General features: G+C 36.7%; 1 pseudogene across 1 annotated transcript in view; it reads right to left on the minus strand.

Moving 5' to 3' along the window:
* Positions 1-27856, minus strand: part of LOC309859837 (phosphatidylinositol 3,4,5-trisphosphate 3-phosphatase and dual-specificity protein phosphatase PTEN-like) — a 119492-nt pseudogene that overhangs the window by 6037 nt on the left and 85599 nt on the right. The window contains exons 6-9 of the transcript XR_014316668.1: positions 25821-26059; positions 11172-11313; positions 3961-4127; positions 500-724 (exon numbers count right to left, since the gene is read on the minus strand). The product of XR_014316668.1 is annotated as a phosphatidylinositol 3,4,5-trisphosphate 3-phosphatase and dual-specificity protein phosphatase PTEN-like (transcript). The remainder of the gene's footprint in view (positions 1-499; positions 725-3960; positions 4128-11171; positions 11314-25820; positions 26060-27856) is intronic.

Genomic DNA, 27856 nt, shown 5'->3' on the forward strand with positions numbered 1-27856 from the left:
AACTGAGGGTTGCTGGGGGCAGGGGGGTTGGGAGAAGGGGGGGTGGGGTTATGGACATTGGGGAGGGTATTTGCTTTGGTGAGTGCTGATTCAGACCTGTACCCCTGGGGATAAAAATACATGTTTATAAAAAATAAAAAAAATAAAAAAATAAAGAACATTCCATACGAATCATTCCCAAATGACTGAATTCCCTTTAACTTCTTTCTTCCCTCATTCCTATTTCATGTCCCATAAACTGAATTCCCCTTCCCAACCCCTGCCCCAGATTTCACCAAACAACAACGAAGAAGGGCCGGGGTGGTGGGGGAGGCAGCTTTTTAAAATTTTGTGTGCATCCATGTTAGAAACTCACATTACTGATACCTAAATATTGCTTCTAATTAATACTTAATTAGATTTAAACCTCAGTCACACAAGTCCTTTACCAGCTATATACTTAACACAGACACACACACACAGAGTAACCCACTAATTCCTCGAAATGTTTTTAACTTACCTTAAAATTTGGAGAAAAGGATCGGTTGGCCTTGTCTTTGTTTGCTTTGTCAAGATCATTTTTTGTTAGAGTGAGTACTAGATATTCCTTGTCATTATCTGCACGTTCTATACTGCAAATACTATCAATTTCTTGATCACAGAGACTTCCATTTTCTACTTTTTCTGAGGTTTCCTCTGGTCCTGGTATGAAGAATGTGTTTACCCAAAAGTGAAACATTTTGTCCTTTAAAAAAAAAAAGACATTAAATTTTTTTAAAGAAAACATATCACCTATATTTAATACTCATCCCAAGAAGTCAATAAAATAGGTGACACGTCATTTGGTAGTCTGAATAAAGACAAACGTACAGACTAATATTTGGCAAGCTACTGGTTATCTGTTGCTCTAATTCATGTATGTTTATTCTTTTTTCAAATTTTAGACAAAAATGTAACTCCACAGGTTCTAAGATAACGTACTTTTGTTTTAAAAGCTTAGGTAAAGTATTTCCTTTCTTGTCTAATGTTAGCCTTAAAAAATGTTTGAGTTTGTATATATGTGTGTATTAAATAATCAGAAATGGGTTTTATGGTCTATTTCAACAAGCTATCCATTACAGGGTCACCTGGGTGGTTCAGTCAGTTAAGTGTCTGCCTTCGGCTCAGGTCATGATCCTAGGGTCCTGGGCTCAAGTCCCGCATCAGGCTCCCTGCTCAGAGGGGTCTGGTTCTCCCTCTACAACTCCCGCCCCAAATCCTTCTTTCTCTCCCAAATAAATACATAAAATCTTAAAAAAAAAAAGTTATCCATTAGAAAATTTACTTTAACAAAAGTTCTTGAAATGTCCATACAACTTCCCAAAGAAGCAAGGCAGACACATTTCTACTTCAGAAGCAATGCAAACACTAAGTGGCTCCAGTTTCTTACACTACAATGTGTATGCCTGAAAAACCTCAGAATATGAGGGAAGGAAGACAAGTCATTATGACTTTTTTAGGTTATAAAATGCCTATTTTAAAAAAATTACTTCTTGGGACGCCTGGGTGGCTCAGTTGGTTAAGCAGCTGCCTTCGGCTCAGGTCATGATCCCAGCGTCGTGGGATCGAGTCCCACATCGGGCTCCTTGCTCTGCAGGGAGCCTGCTTCTCCGTCTGCCTCCCATTCTGTCTGCCTGTGCTCGCTCTCTCCCTCTCTCTCTGATAAATAAATAAAAAATCTTTAAAAAAAAAATTACTTCTTAAAAATAATACAAGGTCCTGTTAATCAAAAAAGCATATCAATCAGAAGTTCATCACGTCAGCCCTTTCATGACCAACACAGAAAATGTTCTCTCTCTCTCTCTTCATGACTGGAATTTGACTGACATGGCCCATGTGACAGTTAATGATGTGCAGCTTTATGACATCTTATCTGGTGCCTTGAACTGCCATCAAATCTTTTATTCTAATTTACCTATTAGAACTATTATTCTAATAGTTTTGCTATTTTCCCACAAAGATGTAAGACCTTCAAGTATCTTTTGTTTAACATTCTTTTTATCTTTTAACAGTACCTAGCAATCTCATATGTAAGTCTTTTTTTTAAAATATTTTATTTATTTATTCGACAGAGATCATAAGTAGGCAGGGGTGGGTGGGGGGGAAGAGCAGGCACCCTGCTGAGCAGAGAGCCTGATGTGGGACTTGATCCCAGGATCCTGAGATCATGACCTGAGCCGAAGGCAGAGGCTTTAACCCTCTGAGGCACCCAGGCGTCCCTCATATGTTAAGTCTTTAAAAAAATTTTTGTTAATTTCAATTATTTTAGCAAAGTCACTAAGTTAGTAACAGTACATATATTTAACTTAGAGTCAGAAAAACACAAGCTAGTAATATTTAAATCTTTAAAAATGTGGATTCTGTTTAGGTAATGCTTATATTAAATCTATTTTTGTTTAAATCACAGCAACATTTATAATAGGTAAGCAAAATCACATAAAATGCAAATAAATATATGTAAAGCAATCCCAGATTTACTACAAATATTAATCTAATCTTCAAATTTGTATGTATTAAAGTAACATACAGACAACTGAAAATAAGTACTTACACATTCCTAAAGGTATAGGGACAGAGTGATGCAGGTGCCTATTTTTACAAGTAAAATATAAAATTTTAGGGGCACCTGGCTGTCACATTTGGTAGAGCTTGTGACTCTTGATCTCAGGGTCATGGGTTCAAGCCTCATATTGGGCGTGAAGCCCACTTTAAATAAATAATTAAAATAAATAAATAAATAAAATTTTGTGTGTGCCAGTCTTACAATGAGCAGAAGGGAAAAGATAATTTTAAACACCTGCTAATGCTTCCTGGACTACAGAAAAATTACTTCCCAAAGTTATCAAGATATATTTAACTTTCACTTATACAGAATAGGTAGGAAATGGGTTTCTAGTAAAAAAAAAAAAAAAAAAAAACAGTTTAACATTTTGTCATTTCCCAGCTATATGGCTTCTGGGTATAGGAGATTGTATTTCTTTAGATAAATCAAGGTAGAGTTTAAAGTTTTAATAATAAATGAAACTTCCTTTTTTTTTAAGCTAAATATCAGGAAAACTAAATCAGTTCTATTACTGAGAATGTCTAAAGAATGGCAATACACTATGTGGTATGTTTAATGAGGCAGTAACAACATACAAAGCTAGAATCTTTTTTCATTATACCCCAAAATGTTGCACCTTAGGCGCACTCATCTCAAATGTTCACACTTCACATCTTAAACCAAGACAGTTTTAAGAATGAGCTCTTGAATTCCCTAACTATGGCTCAGTAAGAAGCAAACCCCACTAACTTTCTGAATCTGTATACTTAATATCACACTTTTTCACTCGTTATTACTTCTTTTGTATACTTATCACTCTAACTAAAATTCGAAATATTCAATAAATTTGAGAAAGCCAAATATAAAATGACATAGTGTCACAAAAAATAAACCAAAATGGGTGGAAAGTGTTTTGTGTCATTACACAAGACCATGGAACAGATATTATTTATACAAATAGAGAATTTTTTTCTTTATAAACCCATGGCCCCTGGCCCCTTGCTAACTTTTTCTTGGTAATTGATCATCCTGTCTAAAAAGATGGTAACTGATTTAATGGGGTATGCAATCTTTAATATTTTTATAAAATTTCTCTGCATAACCCAACTTAAAGAAAATTCATTTCAAATTACAATGACATAAGGACTTTTCCTCTAGTAAGATTTTTTTTTTTTTTACCAATATAATGGCTCATCAGTGCTATAGTAAGCAAACCATGCATAGATCTAACAGAAAACCAATTATAATTAATTCAATGAATGGTCAGTCACAAAATATTATCCTGTAATCTCTCCTTACAGAATGATTTCTGCCTAACCAAATATTTTAAGCAAAAGATCTGAGGTTACTCTTCAAAGTATGATTTTGGATATTCTTCCCAATAAAAGTAAAGGGCAAACCTTTTTTAGCATCTTGTTCTGCTTGTGGAAGAACTCTACTTTGATGTCACCACACACAGGCAAAGGCTGAGGGAACTCAAAGTACATGAACTTGTCTTCCCGCCGTGTGGGTCCTGAATTGGAGGAATAGATCTTCACCTTTAGCTGGCAGACCACAAACTGAGGATCTGCATGGTTAAATACATGTTAGCATCATTCCACAGGAAATGCCTTCAAATGTCAAACTGTCAAACACCATTTTAATGGTTAATATTAGCAATACACACAGAATAGTAATTCGGCATCTGTAGCCCAGATCTAAAACACATCAATATTTTTTTAAAAAGGTCAGAAAATAGGGCGCCTGGGTGGCTCAGTGGGTTAAGCCACTGCCTTCAGCTCAGGTCATGATCTCAGAGTCCTGGGATTGAGTCCCGCATCGGGCTCTCTGCTCCGCAGGGAGCCTGCTTCCCTCTCTCTCTCTCTCTGCCTGCCTCTCCATCTACTTGTAATTTCTCTCTGTCAAATACATAAATAAAATCTTTAAAAAAATAAAATTAAAAAAAAAAGGTCAGAAAATATAGCCAGTACAAAAGTTTCCCTAATTTTAACCTTCAGCATAAAGTTCTACTTACTGGTTCTAGTTCACAAATACTAAATCCCAACAGTAGACTTCTGGAACTACAATAACAGCAAAACTTTAACATTAAAATGTTAAAAATCTAATATAAATTAGATTTATAATTAAGATACAAAAATAATCTTCTGGCACATCTATGAACTGCATGAAAAGTAACTTTAAAAACAGATATTTGCTGCAGTATTTTAATGTCTCTACCATGTAATAAAACCCACAAAACACAAATCATTACATGTTCATAAGACGCATGAGAATACAATCTGTAACAAAGTTATAAATTCCATAAACACAAGACTCTATTTATAAAAATATTAACTATCATTTATTTTACCTATAGCTCACATTTAATTTCTTAAAGGGATATAAAGCCATCATCATGAGAAACAGGAAGACAAGAGATTGGAAATGTCGGCAAAGAAATACAAGACTCAAGCGGGAACTGTAGCAAAATCCCCCTCCCTCCAAAACACACTCCACTTTCATTAACAAGTATTTTGGCTTTGGTCCCTGTCTGTTTTAAAATAAAGGAAAGGATTATATGTTTTAGTGATTAACCTTACGAGTAAGGGGGTCTTGAAGGAAATATGCCAAGACCATCAAGAAATAAAATCATAAGCTTGCAAAAAGTACATGAAAAATTTCATGTGTATTTCATATATATTTATATATAAAATATGCACATATATAAAAACTGGCATAAAATCCTTAACGCTAAAAGGCATCATCGCTAGAGATGCAGAAAGAAGTATCACGTTGTTTATCAATGTGACCAACAAGTGAGAAAAAGGCAAAAGGCGTATCCAAGCTAGATGCATGTTCCCATCAGTAAACACGTATGGGCTTATCCGTGCGTATCTAGAGCAGCACCAGCACTCACATAATAAACAGAAGGTCTGATAACAGCCTGTTGGGTTTTTCTAATATGAATGTGAGCCATTTATCACAAGAAAAAGGGCACTCCAAAAAGGGGAAACATTACCAACAATCTGTCCATAATTTTCACTTCCTTGACTAAAGGTTCAAAGTACAGCAAGCCATTTTACAAGACTATGTGATTCTGAAAATTTCACTAGAAATTCTAGCTTGAAAAAGCAAACAAAAGGTATGATTCCAAAGCTATGATAAAAACCAGCCATGATGAAATGCCTTGTAATCTTATTAAGACACCACTAGTTCAGAATGTGATAATCCTCTTTTTAGGACTTTAAAAAGTGTATTAACAGTAGAAGCCAGATTTCAATTAAACTACATCTAAAATGTGCATCTTCAGGAATTCTAGAACTGTGTAATCCATTCATAAACTAATTACAAATCAGCGTCGCTTAGAATCTACCCCAAAACCTAAGTTTAAAAGTTTTCATTAAATCACTACAGAAAATCAGTTCATTTACAATACAAATTCCCCATCTTAGATCTTCAAGAGCTAACTTATCAGAAGTCCAACATCAGTGCAGTTCTGCTGACTTCTAAGACACAAGTCAAGTATTTTCTCTTTGATACAACTGACTGTGTTCTAAAGAAATGACAAGTCAATACCTGGCCAACAAAAATCAGGATTAAACTGTTTTGGCATATGCCTACTGACAGAAAATCACACTGCTCATCTTTTACTAATGTTTTAACCCTTTCAGATGTGAAGAGTATAGTAACTTTTCCTTTATTTAGGAATATTAGGACAATAATTCAGTAAGAAAACAGCTTCTGACCCCTGAAAACTTTGCAGAAACTACTTCGTTTTCCTCAAGGGTCCCAACCTTTCCCCTGAACCCAAACTCCCAACTCACCAGGTCTCACACTCCTCCCACTCTGTTTCCCTAAGCCTTCCCAACCTCTAGCCCAATACCATATTTACACAGAAGGCTAATTAGTTACTATGCCTGCTGCCTGATGCTCCCAAAATACCAGATCTAGCTCTCACCTAAGATTCAAACCCACTTTCAAGAACCCACTGAGGATCTTCATATAAACAGCTCACCTTAACCTGACCAAAACATGTTTAGAAACAAAAAACATTCATGTCTCCCAAGTCTCAGTGAGATTCGTTTTACCTTCTCCCCTCTTTTGGGAATTATTCATATGGCCAGAATCAAAACTGACAAAATGTTTAAATATAAAAGGGAAAGGAGATTTGACTGTCTTAGCAAAGCACATCTGGCTCACAAGAAGTCCCGTAACTGGATTCCTTTCTGCCACTGGTTCCCCATCGTGCAATCACCACTTCCTACCCAGCCAGACTTAAAACAGAGCCTAAGCCTCTTGACCTGTCACTGATGCAACAGCACCTATCAAATCCAGTCTAACATCCCCATTTAGGCTCCTCTGACAGCGGGCCACACATGCCACCCTCCATGCCTCTGGGTCCAGTTCATGTCCTGCTATTGTACTTCAAGTCACACCTGCAGTACTTCCTTCAGTTTTAATGCCAATATAAAAGGTACACTTTCTCTACCATGCAAGGAAGAGCTGGACTTCCTCTGTGAAACCATATGACAACCCCTAAAACTTTTATTTTTCTGAATACACCATTTATAATTTATATGTATAACCTCCCATTCAATTATGTTTACTTTTAATACAGCTTTATTACATAGTATGAAACCACAGGGCATAAATGGAGAAAATTAGTAAAGATGAAAAGTTTTCAGCAGTCAGTAATTTGAAAGTTTAAATGTAATAGTGGAAAAAGACAAGAACAAAACAAAAATCCATCAGAACGTTGCAGGCAGAGCAGAACTGTCAGGTTTTTGCTAGAGAAGCCAATGAAAAAAATTACACTAGATAGGTGGATTATTGAACTGAATGTTCTCTTTCTCTTATTCTCTCCCTAAAATTAAACCCTCCTTTTGGCCCTTACACCTGATATTGATCCTACAGGAAGAGCAAGAATGTTTTCTTCCTTTTTTCCTTATCCTCTATGAACATGTTAAGTTTCTGTGTCAGTCACCTCTGACAGTCTAATGCCTTGCATTTAGAACTTTTTTTTATCACAGATTCTATTATTTGTGTTGACGCAGAGTTGACACTCAATGTGCCATTAGCTTCAGGTGTACAACACAGAGATTCCAAAGGTTTACAAACCATGCTGCGCTCCCCACCAGTGAATCCACGGCATGTCTCCACGGAGCACTGCTGTGGTGCTTGGCCTTTGTTGTACAGAGATGACGACAGCCATCAGTTAGGGCTCCCATTGTGCTTTGCTAAGGCAATCAAATCAGTGAGCCTATTGCACACTCTATTAATAAATCTGTGGCCTATGATAAAGGTGTCCAGCTCTAAGAACACAGGAAAGATATGAAGGTGGTAATACCTGAGAAAGACAAACACTATCAAGAAATTAATTTCCTCAGTACAGGATAATTTAGAGATAGTCCATTATCACCACTGCTATTCAACATAGTACTAGAGGTCCTAGCCTCAGCAATCAGACAACAAAAGGAAATTAAAGGCATCCAAATCGGCAAAGAAAAAGTCAAATTATCACTCATCGCAGATGATATGATACTATATGTGGAAAACCCAAAACACTCCACTCCAAAACTGCTAGAACTTATACAGGAATTCAGTAAAGTGTCAGGATATAAAATCAATGCACAGAAATCAGTTGCATTTCTCTACACCAACAGCAAGACAGAAGAAAGAGAAATTAAGAAGTCAATCCCATTTACAATTGCATCCAAAACCATAAGATACCTAGGAATAAACCTAACCAAAGAGACACAGAATCTATACTCAGAAAACTATAAAGTACTCATGAAAGAAATTGAGGAAGACACAAAGAAATGGAAAAATGTTCCATGCTCCTGGATTGGAAGAATAAATATTGTGAAAATGTCTATGCTACCTAAAGCAATCTACACATTTAACGCAATTCCTATCAAAGTACCATCCATCTTTTTCAAAGAAATGGAACAAATAATGCTAAAATTTATATGGAACCAGCAAAGACCTCGAATAGCCAAAGGGATATTGAAAAAGAAAGCCAACGTTGGTGGCATCACAATTCCGGACTTCAAGCTCTATTACAAAGGTGTCATCATCAAGACAGCATGGTACTGGCACAAAAACAGACACATAGATCAATGGAACAGAATAGAGAGCCTCAACTCTACAGTCAACTAATCTTCGACAAAGCAGGAAAGAATGTCCAATGGAAAAAAGACAGCCTCTTCAATAAATGGTGCTGGGAAAATTGGACAGCCACATGCAGAAAAATGAAATTGGACCATTTCCTTACACCACACACAAAAATAGACTCAAAATGGATGAAGGACCTCAATGTGTGAAAGGAATCCATCAAAATCCTTGAGGAGAACACGGGCAGCAACCTCTTCGACCTCTGCCGCAGCAACATCTTCCTTGGAACAACGCAAAAGGCAAGGGAAGCAAGGAAAAAAATGAACTATTGGGACTTCATCAAGATCAAAAGCTTTTGCACAGCAAAGGAAACAGTTAACAAAATCAAAAGACAACTGACAGAATGGGAGAAGATATTTGCAAACGACATATCAGATAAAGGACTAGTGTCCAGAATCTATAAAGAACTTAGCAAACTCAACACCCAGAGAACAAATAATCCAATCAAGAAATGGGCAGAGGACATGAGCAGACATTTCTGCAAAGAAGACATCCAGATGGCCAACAGACACATGAAAAAGTGCTCCATATCACTCGGCATCAGGGAAATACAAATCAAAACCACAATGAGATATCACCTCACACCAGTCAGAATGGCTAAAATCAACAAGTCAGGAAATGACAGATGCTGGCGAGGATGCGGAGAAAGGGGAACCCTCCTACACTGTTGGTGGGAATGCAAGCTGGTGCAGCCACTCTGGAAAACAGCATGGAGGTTCCTCAAAATGTTGAAAATAGAACTGCCGTATGACCCAGCAATTGCACTATTGGGTATTTACCCTAAAGATACAAACGTAGTGATCCAAAGGGGCACGTGCACCCGAATGTTTATAGCAGCAATGTCCACAATAGCCAAACTATGGAAAGAACCTAAAAGTCCATCAACAGATGAATGTATCAAGAAGATGTGGTATATATACACAATGGAATACTATGCAGCCATCAAAAGAAATGAAATCTTGCCATTTGCGACAACATGGATGGAACTAGAGCGTATCATGCTTAGCGAAATAAGTCAAGCAGAGAAAGACAACTATCATATGATCTCCCTGATATGAGGAACTGGTGATGGAACATGGAGGCTTAAGTGGGTAGGAGAAGAATAAATGAAACAAGATGGGATTGGGAGGGAGACAAACCATAAGTGACTCTTAATCTCACAAAACAAACTGAGGGTTGCTGGGGGGAGGGGGTCTGGGAGAAGGGGGTGGGATTATGGACATTGGGGAGGGTATGTGCTTTGGTGAGTGCTGTGAAGTGTGTAAACCTGGTGATTCACAGACCTGTACCCCTGGGGATAAAAATATATGTTTATAAAAATAAAATTAATAAAAAAATGAAAATAAAAGAAATTTTTTAACTACATAAGTATTTTCAAGAAGCAAAACTTAAAACTAAAAACTAAAACCACTAACAAATTACAAAACTTCACTGAAATATTATTAGAGGTATTCAAAGAAATACTGTAGTAGTTGCTTATCTACAAACTACAGAACTGCTCTCTAAATAAATGAAACATATTTCTTAAACATGAAAACATGACTGATCACTGCCAAGGCAGTTACAGAAAAAAAGCAGCAACAGTCTGATCTTTTACTGGGCTGGATAATACTTCCACCCACGCATTCTCTCTTGACTAACTGCTTGGGTCTGGGTATTCAGTATTAAGGCTCCTTTCAGTCTAAGAACTCCAGCCAAGACTAGCAGAGAAGCAGACCAGGATCAGGATCACTGAGGGAGGCTCACAGAGGCTAGGGTAAGAGAAATCAATGGGAGGCAGACATCACCGACATGAACTCTGTTTAGTACATACTTAGAAATTTTCAGATTTCGAAATGTCTTCATTTTATTGACAAGCAAACATAAAGACAGGTAGAGTGTGCCTGAGGTTATACAATCTAGCAATGAGAGAGCCAATAAAACTGTCACTGGATCTTGGATTTAATCCCAGGTTGTCTCTAATGCTCCACACACTCTGACTCAACCCTATTCACTCAACATATTTCAGCAGGTCGCCACGTCTTATAATTTTTACCTTTCCTTTCTATTGTCCCTGTCACCATTACTACCAATATCTAATCTTCCTAAGATAGGAAGGAACTGGTCCCTGCCCCCACACAGGGAACTAATGAATCCCACTGCTACTCGGATGCTGGATCTCTACTGGGATAGGTTTTTAGTCATCTGGTCACAGTTTAAGCTGCATTTGGTAGATGCAGCAAAGAATGTTTCTTTCATAAATACAATTTGGCTTCTAAGACATTAAAACCCATGGCTGCTGGCCTCCTTAGCCCAATAAGCTCAACAACGGAGCTACTTAGTTTGGATACTTCAGAAATATATACCCCTATGTACATTTTAAGTGTGGTAAATTTCTTTCTAGATTTCTATGTAAACCTCTAGGTATGTCCAGAAAAATGTTCCAGTACATGGAGGGATGAGAATTTAGAGCACTTACTGCAAGTTCCGCCACTGAACATTGGAATAGTTTCAAACATCATCTTGTGAAACAACAGTGCCACTGGTCTATAATCCAGATGATTCTTTAACAAGTAGCTATAATAATACACATAGCGCCTCTGACTGGCAATAGTTACTCCCTGGTGGACAGAAAAAAAAAAAAAAAAAGAAAAGAAAAGAAAAAGAAAAGCCAAATTCAAAAGAAAAATTCCATTACACTTATTTTACTAAATTGTTACGATAACTGGGTTGTAACTGGGTTGTATCCACTGAAGACCATATATACATTAGATATTTGACCTTAAATGATTAATATTTAAATCTAGTTCAACAAGAGTAAATCAGAGCAACATCAGTACAAAGGAAATATCAGAATAACCTTTTCCCTTAAAATTATCATAATCCCCTCATTTATTCAATGGTCACCACAATGCTCCAACCCATGAACCCAGTAAGATAAGGCCTCAGCAGTTCCAAAATACATGTCAAAGGCACCTGCAATACAGCTGTGCTCCCGAGACGTAAGAAATTTATGGACTTTTATTGAACACACAACTCCTCAAAAGCTTGGTTACTTATTTTTTAGGCAAAAACATATCAGAATCAGCAGAACACATAAAGGCATAGTGCCTTTAAGAGACAGAAATAGCAGCAGAAAAAAATGATGCCCTGAGACCCCCAGTAAGAACAGGAATATGTGGCTGGGATAAATGTATGCAAGAATTCTCTAACAGAGGGACTTAGGAAATGTCCTCGAGCCACATGCATCTCTCTGTAGAAGAAACCATGGATATACATAATGTTTGAGAAAATTTAAGTATTACAAATGCTAAATATATATAATTCATGTTCTATTTTTTTAAAAAGTTATCTAAAGAAAAAAATCTAGTGTGTACAGCCATGCAATTCATTAATGCTGCTGAATAAATGAGGGCTGAGGTCTCCTTTCCTAGGATGTATATAACTTCAGGAAAATTCAGGCATTTAACAGAAACGGAAGGCAAATAGTAACAGGAAGACGTCTGACAGTTACAAGTGACTTGCAGAAAACTTAGAAGTATATTCAAGAGGAGAAAGAATTTGTAATATTTTCAGGTTATTACTGGCATCTGAATCTCCCCATCTGTTAAACACTCGGGACATAAATGCTTTTCTTCCCTCTAAATAAAGTATAAAGTACGTTCATATGAATTTAAAGACAGATACACAGAATGGCAGGTAAACAGGTATTCACTCTAGTATTCTCAGGTTTGTTTCAAAAAATTAGCATGATTTCATTACAATTAAAAAATATATAGAATGTCAAAAAAATGGATAAAAGCCATTTCAAAGAAGGACAAATGACTTAAGATTCTGGCTGCAGTGCAAAGACTAGAATTTAAAAGCTAATGGTCAAAATATCAATTCTGATTGGTTTCCTCAGGAAAATGAAGACAATTAATACCTACTCTATCTTCACGGGATTCTCATGAGGAGTAAATACTAAGTGTAGTTACACAAAAGCATGCTAAACCTACAAATGTTACACAAATCCTAATTAGCAGTTTTAGAAATCCTATCTACATTTGAAGTATAATTTTGGAAGAACTAGAATTTTGGTTTTCTGTATTAAAGAAACAGTAGTAAAATACTATTACTGTGAAAAGCTCCTATAAAAAACTAATGTTAAAAATCATTATTAATAAAAAGTGTTTAAACTTACAATGGTTTATTGTATTACATTACTTAAATGTTACTTCAGTAAACAACTTATTCATATTTATCAAGATAAGACACAGAACTGCAAAGCAAGGTGGGGGGAATATAGCAGATGGACGATGGCTGGGTAGGAAGGAAGCTTTTTTGAAACATGTGAATTTATGATTTAGTCTAAAAACTAAATAAAATTAAATTCAAAAAATCAAATCAATGGGAGTGTAGAAGACGACCAAGCTGTCAAGTTATTTCTTGGGGTTCAATGCAATGATAGATGATTTCTTCCTATTTAACTTCTTGGTATAAGTTTGTATGAATAATTAAAATGTTTTCAGAGATTTAATTTTTTTCAAGTAGCAAGTGATTAGCAGCACATGTATAATGCAGCTTTTTATATAGTGAGTTAATAACTCTTACCAAAGGGCAAGGCAAAAGGATAGAGGAAGAACATATGAATCTACTAGATGTCAAACATGGACGAATAATTTGTGTGTTAAATATGAGCTAAACAAAATTACTGACACAATTCAAAGAAAAACACTGAAAGGCACAATTTAACTTAATTAACTCTTTTACTATCAAATTATGCATAATTCAGCTTCTGTAACTTAACTTTGCAATTCCTACCTAGCAGCATGCTCAAATTCAATGCAGTCAGATTAGCAGAAATAATTGAGTTGTAAGGCTCAAATATGTACTAACCATGGGCATTAGTGTATCCTTCTATCTAGTCACATCTCTCATGGCCACAATGCACACTTACTCAAATTTAATTAATGGTACAATGAACCATATTGTAATGTAGATGTTGAAATAAAATGAATACAACGTCCATAGTAAATTGACAATGCAATTTATAACACCTCAAATATATTATTTCCTGAATGCATACGCTGAAAACAATGGTTTACGTGCATGTTTTACCTATAGCATTTTGACTATAAAGATAAATCTCTTAGATTCATTTAAAATCTAAGAAATGAACATTTTAAAGATCTTCAAAAATTTATTTTACATATATGAAAAGAGGGCTGAACTTCGAAGCTCTTAGAGATTAAAAAATAACTATGTGTTTTTAATATTTCCATTTTCATTTAAATTAACCAAGAACATTTAAGTTAACTGGTTTGTAACTATATCCCCAAAGTATCCACCCTCAACCACCAACGATTCTTCTTTTCTACTCTAAATGTGAAGAAAATTACTTGTATTCTTGACCTTTTTTTCCCAAAGGTAACTTTTAAACATTGTAATCTCAGCTAAACTTGGCATTCTTCAGGGTTGCCTTTACACCACATTCCTGGCCATCATCGCAAAAGACCACCATTGCTTCTTCGATTCCCTGATGTTCACAGACCTAGAGGAGTGCCTGCAAAGATGTTTCGTGTTCCTCCCAAGGTCTACTGCCTTTACTCAGTCTCACCTATGACTCTGAATCTCTATCATTCCATACGTCATTCTTCTAAAACACACTTCTTAAACTGAGTGATGATTTCAGCACTCTGTTCAACCCACCTTTCTATCCTGTCCTAGACATCATCCTCAATGAATGTAGCTCCTACTCTACTGGGAACCTTGGGGTCACCCAGTGTGGCACTCTCAGAATTCCCTTGTCCCATCTTAAAATTTTCTCATATTCTCTGATATTTTATAAAACTGACTGCATGTTTCCCTAGGTTCCATTTTGGTAAGTGCTCTATTAATTATTCCCTCTCTGGCATTTGTCTTTGTTTCACCTGTCTCCTCCTAATACACAGCTCGGGTAACCCTTGTCCTTTTATCCAAAGCCATTCATGGGCTAAAAATGCACACTCTCCCCAAATCTTTTATCTTTCTCAAATTGTCACCCTTCTTCTCTATATAACTCTCAAAGGTAAGCCTCTGCCCCTTACCCCATAGGAAACTGTTTTCATAAGGCTGATTTCTTAATGGTCAGTAGTTCTTAAGTGTCACTAACAGTCATTTCCTACTATTTTCTCAGTCCCATCCTATATCATTTTTCATTGCCATTTTGAAAATTCTCTGCCTCTATCCTAGAACACACTCTTGAAAGTTTTCTCCTAACCTTACTGGGTAAGAGAAAACTACCTAACCTCTTTTCCTAAGAGTAAGCCTACCTTGAAAATCTGATCTGAGCGAGCCCCTCTTTGTCAATCCTCTCTGTCTTAGTAGTTCAATTAACATTAACTCCAAAACCTGTGTCTCTCCATACCTGATTCCCAACTCCCAGTCCAGAACTTCTAATACTTAGCTGGGCATTTCTACCTGGAAATTTCAGAAGCACTTTAAACACAACATATCCAAAAACTGAAGCTTTCCTATTTTTGCAGGACCAACCTCTGTTATTTTTATTAATGATATTTACTATTTTCCCCAGGGCTCAAAGCTCAAAACCTCTTCTAATACCACCACTGCTACTATTTATTGAACTGTCACAATGTTCTTTGTATTGTTCTAAGTACTTTCATTAAGTATAATTTAGTACTCATGAAGTGGGTATTATCAGTAACACCATTTTATAGACGAGGTAAGATCCCAACTCTTGTAAGTAATGGAACTAAGTTTCACCCTAATACTCCAGCTCCAGAGTTTACAGCCAATTGCTGACGCTGCCATCTTCTTCCTGCTAGAGTCAAGGAAACAATCTGAGAGGGAGTAGTGATCTACACAGGGCTATAAAAGAGGAATGAGGAAATCCCGGAACTGTAGGCAAAGGCCCAGGCCAACTTCCCAGCATCTACACACAGTACATACATACAGAGAGACACAGACAGACAGACAGACAGACACACACACACAGACATACTGTCCACACAACACGGAAAGCACACCAGTGGTTCAGTTCCTTTAGGATACTCTTAGTAGACTTCTACACATCTATTCAGAGTCAAAATCCAGACTTTGTGACATACCTCTCAAAATAGCAGTTCTAGCTTTCTGTGGCCATTCTAGTTCAATCACCTCCTGCAATTCTGTAATAGTCAAATGAATACCAGCCTCTGATTGATCTATTCTTCTATTTTTACACCTACTCTTTAATTAACTTTATGAAAGTGTCAGATGAATCACACTAACAATTTAAAATGCTTAATGGTTTCCCAGTGACTATCCAAATAAGAAAACTTATCACAGATTATATAAATCCATTAACAACATAAAAATACAGCCCAACCACTTTTCCGCTCTTACCTCACACAACTCCCCTGAATGTGCTTTTATTTTTGGTCAAACCAAAGTACTTCATTTCTCCCATGCTATACTTGCTGCTTTTTAAAGTATGCTATCTTTACCAGATTAAGGACACTGATCTGCAAGCAGTCATCTGGGAAGTTTTACCTATCTTCTAATACCTAGACCAACTCAAGTAACAGAATTATTCCGTATTTCCAGTTTGATAGCACCACCTGAAACAGAATTCAGATTAGGTACATGTTGAGGGCTTCTACACATTTTCATTTTGGGATGGTCTGTTCAAATTTTGGATTTCACCTTGAAGCAATGATGTTCACTGAAAATTGCTTATTTCCCATTGAAATAGTCAAATTCATTAGCGGGGACCTAAATAATTCTTAGTTACCTCCACAGTGTAGTTCTTCACTTTTCTCATACTTAACGTATAATTTGTGTTTCCCCTTTCTTTTTCCTCAAAAAGAACTTTAAAAGAGATGTATTGCTTTTATTGGCAATTTCATACAATGTTTGAAATGATTAGTTCAAAAGGTTTACTGTTTGCTAATTCACAACTTATATTTTCATCTTTATTAATTCCTCTCTATTAGTTATTATCTTAGTAATCTCTAAAATATATTTGTATTTCCCAAATATAATTGACCCCAAATTATTTAAGTAACTAGTTTTAAATTTCCAAATAGTTGATTTTACTTGATTAAACGTTTTTAAAAAATCTCTAGCTGGAGGTGCCTATGTGGCTCAGTCAGTCAGTTAAAGCACCCAACTCTGGGTTTTGACTCAGGTCATATCTCATGGTCATGAGATCCAGCCCTGCGTGGGGCTCCAGGCTCAGTGCAGAGTCTGCTTGAGATTCCTTCTGCTCCTCCCCCTCTTGCACACTCTCTCTCTCTCACACAAATAAATAAAATCTTTAAAAACAAGGAAAAAAATCAAAATTATACATTTAAGAAAATCTCTCGCTGTACTGAATTATAATCAAGGAATGGGGTTTATATATTTCTACCTGGAGATGAGATTTTCTTTGTAGTTGGCCTAATGAATTATCAATCTTGGTTAACTATTGTGTGGATGACAAAAAAAGAAAAAAGACAGATCTTATGGGCCATTTTTTATTAGACTATTCAATCCATCTACACATCTTCTTATTTTGTACTTTCTTGATCTTTAAGTATATTAAAGATTCCTATTATTGTTGTTTTGCCATCAGTTTTTTCTTCATTTCTTTCAGCTTTTCTTACTGTATTTGATGTTATGTTTAGCATGTAAGAGTTCATACCTGCTAACTCTTCACTGTGGAGTGCACCCTGTGTTAATATAAAATGACATTCCTGATCTAGTTTTACACATTCTGTTGTAAATGCACTCTGATAATGATATCCTGTCATCTGCTCTTGAAATTTACATTTGCCTGATGTATCTTTAATGAACCGCTTATTTTTCTAACCTGAGCTGTTTTACGTAAGTCTCTTGTATATAATTAATCTCTTAAAGAACAGAAACTTAGAAGAAGTAGAGATTAAACACATCTTTCAAACCTAGGATATTATCATGGTACTTCCAGGCCAGAATTCCACCGGGATACCACAACACAAGCTACGTAATGTTTTGCTCATATTCTGTGCATCAGTACCTTCAGATCATCTTCTCTAAGATGAAGTCACAATCTAGATTCCTCAGTCAAAAAAGTAATTTTCTACTTCAGTAAACTTTCCACTGGCACTTTTAAACTCAGAAATAATGTCGTATTTTAAAATAACAGTGTTTTCTGGAAGCTTGAAAAAGTATGTTTCAGAATCCTCACAAGGTCGTCACAGGAAAGTAACTCAACAAAGGAAGGAATATAGCTCTTTAGGAATGGTTACTATTGCGATGACGCCATGTGGCAGGAGTTTTGTTATGAAGCTAAGTGCTGGGCATTGTACATATGACCCTAATACCACCACACTTTGTAAGACAAACACTGTCACCTCTATTTCAAGGGTGAGAAAACAGTCCTGGGGCACATGATTGTCCTGTTCAAAAAACCTGGACCTGAACCTAAATGTGACTCTGAGCCTAGAACTTCATCTTCCGATGTCCTGGGTTTCACTAAGAGCACACAAAGAAGTCGTGACCTGTTTGAGCACTATTTTTCCCAACCATGAAGAGCCTCCACAAAGTTTAGAGTATCACAGAGCTCCAGCTCCATGGAACTACTTTTGAGTAACCTATCAACAACAGTGCTGCACGAATCACAGATCTCTGTGAATAGTATGAAGCAGACAAGGGGCACAGGTCTCTCTGCACAGCACCCCTTCCCCTTTGGGAAAGCTATCACACTCCCCCTGCAGTCCGATGGAGATGGGATGGGATCTATTCTTCAGCATCAGATACATGTCCCAAGCCTCTCGCCAGAATGTTCAGTTCAGGGATGGGTACATGCCCTAATCCAGGTAAATCAGAACCTAATCTAGGAATATTCACTCAAACTGTAGCTCTCTTCCTCCTGTAGTTGCTAAAGTAGCCAGGATGTAACACCAGAGTCGCCAGGAGTCATACCTTGCTATTATTTGCAAGGAGAATGCCTGAAAAGAAAGCACATACAGAGCAAAGGAGAGAGCTGAGAGAAAGATTACCAACACCTATTAAGCATCTAAGTCCAGGCCAGAGCTTTTAAGGTTATATAAGTCAATATAAAGGTCTCCTTGGGTTTACACTCTTTGAGTTGGGCTTCTGTGAGTAGATATTGAGAGAATTCTAATATGTTATAATATAGCTACTTCTTTTTTTCTTTTTTAAGTTTCTATTTCTACTTTGGGGATCAAAATGATACAGAAGTATAATCTGGACAGAAGAACACAGTACTGTAGAAAGAATACTAGATTTGAGGTTAGGAGATAGTTTTGAATAACATTACACAGACAGATGAAATGACCTAGGAGAGACTGATCTTTACAGATTTATTTGATCATTTATATTAGAACAGGCCTTAACTAAATCATTGCTAAAATCCTTCAAGGTATAAAAACCTTATAATTTTATGAATGTATAGATTGTATGACAAGCTTAAATACCATGTATTAGAGGAACACAGTTTAGCCCAAAAGAATTAGTATGTTAAAAAAAAATAAGAATATTGTGTTAGGAGTTCTTTTTGTTTTGTTTTTACTGAAAATGAGAACAATTAGAGTTTAAGTGAAGGGGAAAACTAGAAAATTTTTTTATGTTATCATATGGAGAAATTTAGTAGCTAGAAAAATGTAAGCTGACTATACAATCAGGATATAAAAATTCACTCCTCAGAGAAACCAGAAAATTTCCTCTTCATGGGATCACTTAGAATAAAGTTAATACTTATTATTTTAGAAAGTTTAAGTCTTCATTACAGATAAGCTAATGAACTCATGTACAGAGATCATAATATATATGAATTTTGTCTCTAATAATTGCTTTGAAAGCAAAACAAAAAAAGAAATCAAAAGCTCAAATATTTTTTCCTAAAAGATTAATCAAAGAAAAGATTAATGTGTACTTTGCCTGCCACCATTCTAGAAGGGGGAAAGCAACAGAAAGAGAGAGGAGTAGCAGAAATTGTGGATGGGTTTGTCATGTAACTAAAGTTTGCTTCTGAACTCAGAAATTTGGGGACTCTTTCCAAAATACATACTTACCAGTATTAGTAGGATGCTTTAACACTTATTCATAGCTTACAATAAATGCTGTGAGTTTATTCTCATTCCGGTACATTAAGTGTTAAGTGCAGACAGTGTGAAGCACAGGACTAGACAGGCACTTGCCCTGGGATTTAACCTGCACCAGGCTCTCCAGGGGGGGGGGGGGCAGGACAGGGAGCTGCTGAGAGCCTGTTTCACTCATGAAGAAAAAGGACCAAATCTCCAAAGGAATTACTCTTAGGGAAGTGTAACACAGGTTTCTTCTCAATTATTGAATAAAAGAAGGACTCTTGTTTCCATCAAGCAGTTATCCTGCTCTGGGAAATACGTTTCTTTAGAGGAGGTATCAGTTGTACTTTGAATTCTCGGCAACACTCAAAGCCTCAAGCACCATTTGGGCATCACTAACACAACGGCACACTGTAGGGTCAGCAGGCACCCACCGCTTTGCCATTTAATTTGCACCAAGTCCACTGAGGGAAGCTGAGGGAATGACAATGCTGCACCAGATTAGTTTGAGGAGAGTCCCTGCCAAGTCCACAAATTCTTCACTAAAACATGCCAACTGGGTCTTCTTTCTCCATAACAAAGAGGGGGGGAGGGAGAGGGAGAAAGGGGGGAGGGGGAAGGAAGGAGGGAAGAGAAGAAACCATATCCTCCCATATAAATGTCACCAGAACAAAACTTCCTTCTTAATGTTTCCCTACAACTGAAATTAAGGATACAGGCAAAGTCACATTAAAGACAGTTTTAGTAAAATTAATGCTATATAAGCTGAAAAACTGACAAAATATATGTATCTCCCGTAATAATGGTTCACAGTTACAAAAATACGAATCTATACATTCAACCTAAAAGGAAATACTGGCAAGAAGATAAATTTTTAGCAGGTGTTTCAAGAATAAAACTACTCTGGATAATCAATTATATTTACTATAAGATACTTACTTCCCTGGAAGAATTCCACAGTTGAATGACAACAGCTTTACCATGTTCAGCTTAGCTCATTTCTCATGATGAAACTATACTTATTAAAGGCTAAAAACAGATTATTTCCCTAGCACCCTAACCATTAGGTAAACGTCTGATATGTCTGAAAATTGTTAGACAATTAAATTTCAAAGATTTAAAGGAAACCTTCAGCATTATATTTATAAGACTAACAACTTCAAGCTGCCTTTATCTGTACTTAGGTCAGGGGCCACCAAATTCCTAAGCATCAGTAAAAAAGGGTATAAACTGAGGAGCCTTGTCAAAATAGGCCCATTTGGGGACAGCTTGTCGCCATAGAGATTAATTCTGAACAGCCGCAAAATTCTTTTGCAGTTCCAGGATTCAACAACGTTCAGGGTACTCAAATTTTACTCTAAATGCTATCATTAACTGTTCGAATCATCTTAATCAAAGCACTTCACCTTTCTGGGCCTCCGTTTTATCATTTTTAAAGTAAGAAAAATTCCTGCCAAAAAAGGCTCAAAATCTTATGCCCATAATCTTTATCTATTTAATCTAACTTTCTAACACTGTTTCAACATAAAATACAAATGAAACCGTGCAAATGGGACAGAGCTTCATTAACAGCATCTGCTCCTAAATTTCTTTTTGCCTTTTTAAATATATACAGAAGTAATGGTAGGAGCACATTTAGGATACTGCTTTAGATGACAGCTGTGACTAATTCATCCAAAAATGGTCTGGGTATATTGATTAATCATGAACTAAGCACGACAGATCTCAATGATTTATTTTGACTCCAAGATGCTAAAAGTGATCAATTTTGGCCAAATTACTTAACTCGGAATCTCGATATAATGTATTAGCTAAGCATAACAATTTTACTGAGGATACCCTTAACAGTACACACAGAACTCTATTCTGTTAGCCTGTTAACTTCCACCTGGGGGAGATTCAAACCCATAAGAGAAGAGTGCTGTGTGCCTGAAGCATTTCTGCTGATAATGGAGGGATGTTCACATTCTACAGTATACTGTATTTTATTTTTATAAACACTTCTCTTGCTATCTTTTCACTCTGACCCCTATTTCACAACACTATCCCTTGGGCCTTGCCAGTTTACTAAGTCTCTCTTCACCTTTACAGAGCAAGAGAACTGACAATATTTTCAGATTGTAAGGAATACAGTATTTTCCCAATGATAAATTAAAACATGTCTTCACTTTTTCTTTATGAAAACTTCTCCTGGATCTAACTTAAACTGTTTAAGCATCCTTGGGTTTTACTTGTATCCCTGAGTATGGTGTGAAAGACTATCCCAAGTGCTCCTTACATGGCTGGTTCTCATGATCATAAGCATTTAGCCAACTCTCACACAGGGGAGGTATGTGTGTGGGTGTGTGCGGAAGAGGGGAAAAGAGGGCACATGTAAAAGCACAGCTTGGTCAGAAAAAGTTAGACTACTACAAGAACCTTTGATTACCCTCTAACTCAAAATACCGAGTAAAGCACTCTACAAGTCTGCTGGTTGTAATGCCAAACAAACAAAAAAGGTGTAGTTCAATGTGGTGAAGACAAATACTTTAGAAATGGTCAAACATGTTTGTAGCTTGCAAAAGAAAAGTTAAGACTGTTGCAATTATCTCTAGCAAACAAATCTGTCCACTCCCAGAAAAACTGACCTCTTTTCCTAAGACTATGAAGCAGGTCATGAGAGGACTGGAAATACCACTTCCCTTCAGTATATGATGACGACTTCTCGGGTTAGCCAGCTACCGGTTTTCATCAAGTACACACACGGTAACACAATCAAAGAATAATACTTATTTTAGAGTACTCTTTGGAAATTTCGGGGGCACATTAACATTTTCAAAATGCCCCCAAAAAACCTTCCCCTCAAGAAATCTCAGTATTTTCTAGGCAGATAGTACACCTTAACACCTGGCAAAACTTCTGGCTTTGTTGCTTAGGGAAAGACAGCGCTCTCCACATCACCGTGGCACTCACTGCTGTGTTCCTCACTGTGCATGGGGTACAAGACTCTAGCTCCATCCTGGGAGAAATTCTAGCCATTGATGGGGAAGTAGCCTGCTCTAGCAGTGCCAAGCCTCAAATCACAGTCTGTAAAAGAGGGCGTTTCATGAAAAATCTACTGCTATGAAAATTGCCAAATTCAGGAGAGCCAAGACATTCAATCAAGGGCTTCTCAAGAGGTTTTGTCAAGAAATGGGAGCAATTATGAAATGCTTTTCTACCCATAAGTTCACTAGTTTCAGAAGGCAAAATTCTACAGCCAGGATTTTAAATGCAGTCAACTGGATAAAATATAAACTCGTTTGCACAATTTAATTCAACCTTAAAACTAAAAATGTGAAGTCATAATCCTTCCCTTCCTAACACAGCGTTATGCCAGAATCTTGCCCAAAATGATCTCATTAACCAAGGCAAAGAAAATGATGCAACATGAATTTTTCTGGAGAATTTTAGAGAATTTTTAATTTTTTGATACAAGCTTACTTTCATCTGACAAAAGAATCTACAGATTTCATTTGCTCTTTCATTCTTTCATGAGATAGCATTTTAAGCACTTGTTTTCACCAAAAACATAGTCAAAATTGATTGGATATAAAAGATGACAAAGAAGTTGTCAAGTCAAAGACAATGGCATAATTTTAATGTATTATTTATAATCTAAATACTAGCAGCCCTTTCAAAAAACTTCCTATTGGCAAAACCAAAGTTTAATTCTGATTAATCTGTAACCATTGAGATTTCGTCATTAACCTCAAAGAGCCACTGCTTTTTCCATTTAAAAAGGGGACACGGGGCGCCTGGGTGGCTCAGTGGGTTAAGCCTCTGCCTTCGGCTCGGGTCATGATCTCAGGGTCCTGAGATCGAGCCGGGCATCAGGCTCTCTGCTTGGCGGGGGGCCTTCTTCCCTCTCTTTCTCTCACTGCCTCTCTGCCTACTTGTGATCTCTGTGTGTCAAATAAATAAATAAAATCTTTAAAAAAAAATTTAAAAAAAAGGGGGACACTGGGGCACCTGGGTGGCTCAGTAAGTTAAGCTTCTGCCTCTGGCTCAGGTCATGATCTCAGGGTCCTGGGATCGAGCTCCACATCAGGCTCTCTGCTCAGCAGGAAGCCTGCTTCCCGCTCTCTGCCTACTGTGATCTCTCTGTCAAATAAATAAAATCTTAAAAATAAATGAATAAAAAATAAAAGGGGACATAATTCTTATAAAGACTCCTTTTATTTTCCACATTTAAAAAATCTGTGTAATTAAAAACTATAAGCAAAACTTTATGTTCAAGTATACCATGTACATTTTTAGTGAGAGACTATAGCTTTCATCATATTTCTAGAACATATGTCACATAAATCCTTTAAGAGCCATGAGTTTTGGGTGCCTGGGTGGCTCAACGGGTTAAAGCCTCTGCCTTCAGCCCAGGTCATGATCCCAGGGTCCTGGGATTGAGCCCCACATCGGGCTCTCTGCTCAGTGCAGAGCCTGCTTCTCTCTCTCTCTCTCTCTCTCTCTCTCTGCCTACTTGTGTTCTCTGTCAAATAAATAAAATCTTCAAAAAAAAAAAAAAAAAGAGCCATGAGCTTAAATCTAGTGTTCTGGCTCCATAATACACAGCTTCTCTACTTTTATTTGAAATTCTTTTGATTTGATTTCTTTCCCAAAACTACATACAGTGTCTACTGCTCATCAACCCTGCTTGCTCTAAACTTCTACCACTGCTTCAGCTACTGTACTTTGATTCAACCTGTTTCTCTATTGTTTTCTTTCCATTCAGTCTCTTTCCCCTGTGCTGCCCTGGACTTACTCACTTAAGTGTAGAACAATTTACCTTTTATATTTTTAATCAGTAACAGCAACTATTTCCCTCTAGATGATGAAAAAAATGAACCAAAGTAAACATCTCAGGCCTTCCACTCAAGAATTCACTCTACTACTATCATCTCAGGACATACACAACTTCTAAAGAAATGTAAGGCAATCTACTATAATGAATATTTACTAAAATCAAGCACTAACATGAGATTCAGTTTTATAAACTATCACCAATACACAACACTCTAGCATCTCTAGAAGTAATTTTTAAAAATCACAAAGATAAATAAAATAAGAAATGAGGAAGGAGAAAAGGAGGCAGGAATCAATGCAATCACCAGCTAAAATAATAGAAGTGATCATGTTTCTGTTTTGAAGTTGAATTAAAAAGAAATCAGCTTAGGGGCGCCTGGATGGCTCAGTCAGTTAAACGTCCGACTCCTGACCTCAGTTCAGATCTTGATCTCAGGGTCACGAGCTCAAAGCCCACACTAAAAATTAAAGGAAGGCAGGCAGGCAAGTAACTTAAACTGGAAGAGAACCTTCCTGATTGTAAATGTTATTAAAACTAGAATAAATTTCTTCATAAAGTTGTAATGTCTCCCTCAAGAGAGTTCTTTGTCTAGGTGAGTTTCTCCTTCTATCTGGAGCGGTTTGAGTTTTTCCTTCTCAGAGACAGAGAAATGTACAAAATCTCTCTGTAAGAAACATAAACATATGTTTATGTTTACCATCCAAAGAAATGAATCTCTTAGAAATTATTATGAAACTTCTCCTGACTTTATGTTCTCCCCTCAAACACATTACACAGATTAAGTTTGTCAGTGATTTTCAACATCGTCTTTATTACCCTTCTGAATAACAGAAGAACCTTTGACTAATCTTAATTATAACTATATTCGTGAATATTCATATCAAAGAATAATTTTCATGTACTTATAAAGGATCATACTTTAGTAGGAAATGGCATCCAAGTTATTACCCAAAGACATCTTACTCTCAAGCAAGGTTCAGAAATATCAAGCTTACTTTTGTTCAACGTACTGCTTCTTTAAATGCTCTGCCAGGATTTTATAAGACCAAATATGCCATACAGTTAATGCATAAGATTTACTAGCATGATATGAAAATGCCAGCATGAACAGAAAAATTGAGAGATTCGGTCATTTGCTCATACTACAGTTACGGTAGTAACAGATTTAAATGTTTAGAATAAAGAAATAAGGGTTACCAACCATCTTTATAAAAAGCTGTTTTCTAATAAATGCTCAGATCAAGGAAGAAGAAAGAAAAAAACATCAAAAATAACTTACCTTTTTGTCTCTGGTCCTTACTTCCCCATAGAAATCTAGGGCCTCTTGTGCCTTTAAAAATTTGCCCCGATGTAATAAATATGCACAAATCATTACACCAGTTCGTCCCTTTCCAGCTATACAGTGAATTGCTGCAACATGATTGTCATCTTCACTTAGCCATTGGTCAAGATCTTCACAAAAGGGTTTGATAAGTTCTAGCTGTGGTGGATTATGGTCTTCAAAAGGATACTGTGCAACTGTGGTAAAAGGATAACCTCAGAATTAGGAAAAAAAAAAAGTCTTTCCTGAATTCTTTATTAAAGTAGATTAACTTTAGAAATGTTGCATATAAGCTTAATAGATGTTTAAAAGAAAAAGTGAACTCCAGAGAAAAATAATTTGCTGCCTGATAATTTACCAATATTTGAATAGAAACTAGTGTCTCAATTCTTAAACCTACCCACTAGACAGAGGCTGAGCATTATTTTCCCCACTTTATGAAAGAGGAAACTTTGTAATGGAGAGGTAGCAGAAGGCAACATGTCAGAGAGAGAGGCAAACTCAAAATGAAATGTCATGTAGGCAGGTTTCCTGTCAGGGCTCTCAATGCATTTTCTGACAAAAGGAGTCATAATATTTATAATATTACATCACCACAAAACATATATTCCAGAGAAGATATAGATTACCAATCAATCAACAATGGAAAGGACTGATTTTTATATTTCATATAATAAAAATGCTAAGCGTGTTATTTAAAGATGGTCTTGCAAATGTTAGTGTTGTATACTACATGTGATTTTAAAGACATTTACAAAAGAAGCTGAAAAAAACTACTTACAAAAACGTATACAGTTGTAGTAAAGTGTATCTAATGAAGCTTCAGGTCTTTTCACATGAGTTATAAAAACCCAAAGTTTCTCTTTGCTTATAGTCAGAGGGGTTTTGTTGTTGTGTTTTTTAAGTTGCTCAGAAACAGGAGTTCAACTATATCACTATTAAATTTTTTCTTACTGGTCCCTGCCTCAGCAGTTCCATTCTACTAAAACCCTTACAAATCCTGACTGACATCTAATGTACATAATGGTCCTCTGTGTCATCTGAATATGTGAGAAGTATGCCTTCTATCTTCAGTCACATCATCACTAATATGGAACCGGATTCAGTGTGTCAGGTGAGTGGTCCTGGGAGACGATGATGACCATTACAGGAGTCGCTGGGATGCTTTCACCTGGGCCTCAGCATTCCATCTTTATCTCCCCACTGGCACACAAAACAGCCAGGAAACTGTTAAACGTCTATTTAAAGCTAGGTAAACGTTGACTAAAACACGCTTTGCCTAGTAAGCAGTAGCTTAAATTCACAAAAAAGGAAAAATTCTTAGTGGATCTGTACTGGCTTTCACCACTAGCACTTCTGAATTCTCAAACCAGCTGTTTGAACATCCGATCTAGACTGTCAGAAGGGATCCACCGCAAACACATCAACATGGAGCACATGGACTCACCCTCTCTTTCTATCATGGTAGCATCTGCCAAGCTTCTTCACTCTCCAGGTCTCTCATGGCTCAAGGGGTTCCACAAACAATGAGGGAAGGTTTTTGTGGGACCTCAGAAAAATTCACTACACCTGGAGAAGAACTCATTTAAAGCAGCTCCTGCTCCCACTTGTCAGGCTCCTCTTATCCACATTTGTCATAAGCTTTTGCCCCTTTTAGGTCACGGCTCCACGGAGTTACTCCATTGTCTGCTTTGCTCTTCCAATAATCCTTTACTATTAGACCAAATGCCTCCAACAGTAGATATAACCCTTTCTTTATTTTATGGTCTAGAAACTTTTCCTAATTCTTACAGTCAACCCTGCATTTTAGTATTCCTACTAGTACTGGCAGGTTTATATGGTAACTGTTCCCTAAAACACAAAAGTAAAATTAAATTTTTCCAAATTGTCTAAGACCATCTTAAAGATAAATATTTACATCACTTAATAATTGAGCTTATTCACTACTGCTATGACAAGAAGATTTGGTCTATTGGTTTTAAGTTATATAACAG

Source organism: Mustela nivalis, assembly GCF_964662115.1.
Source record: "Mustela nivalis genome assembly, chromosome: 2".
NCBI lineage: Eukaryota > Metazoa > Chordata > Mammalia > Carnivora > Mustelidae > Mustela > Mustela nivalis.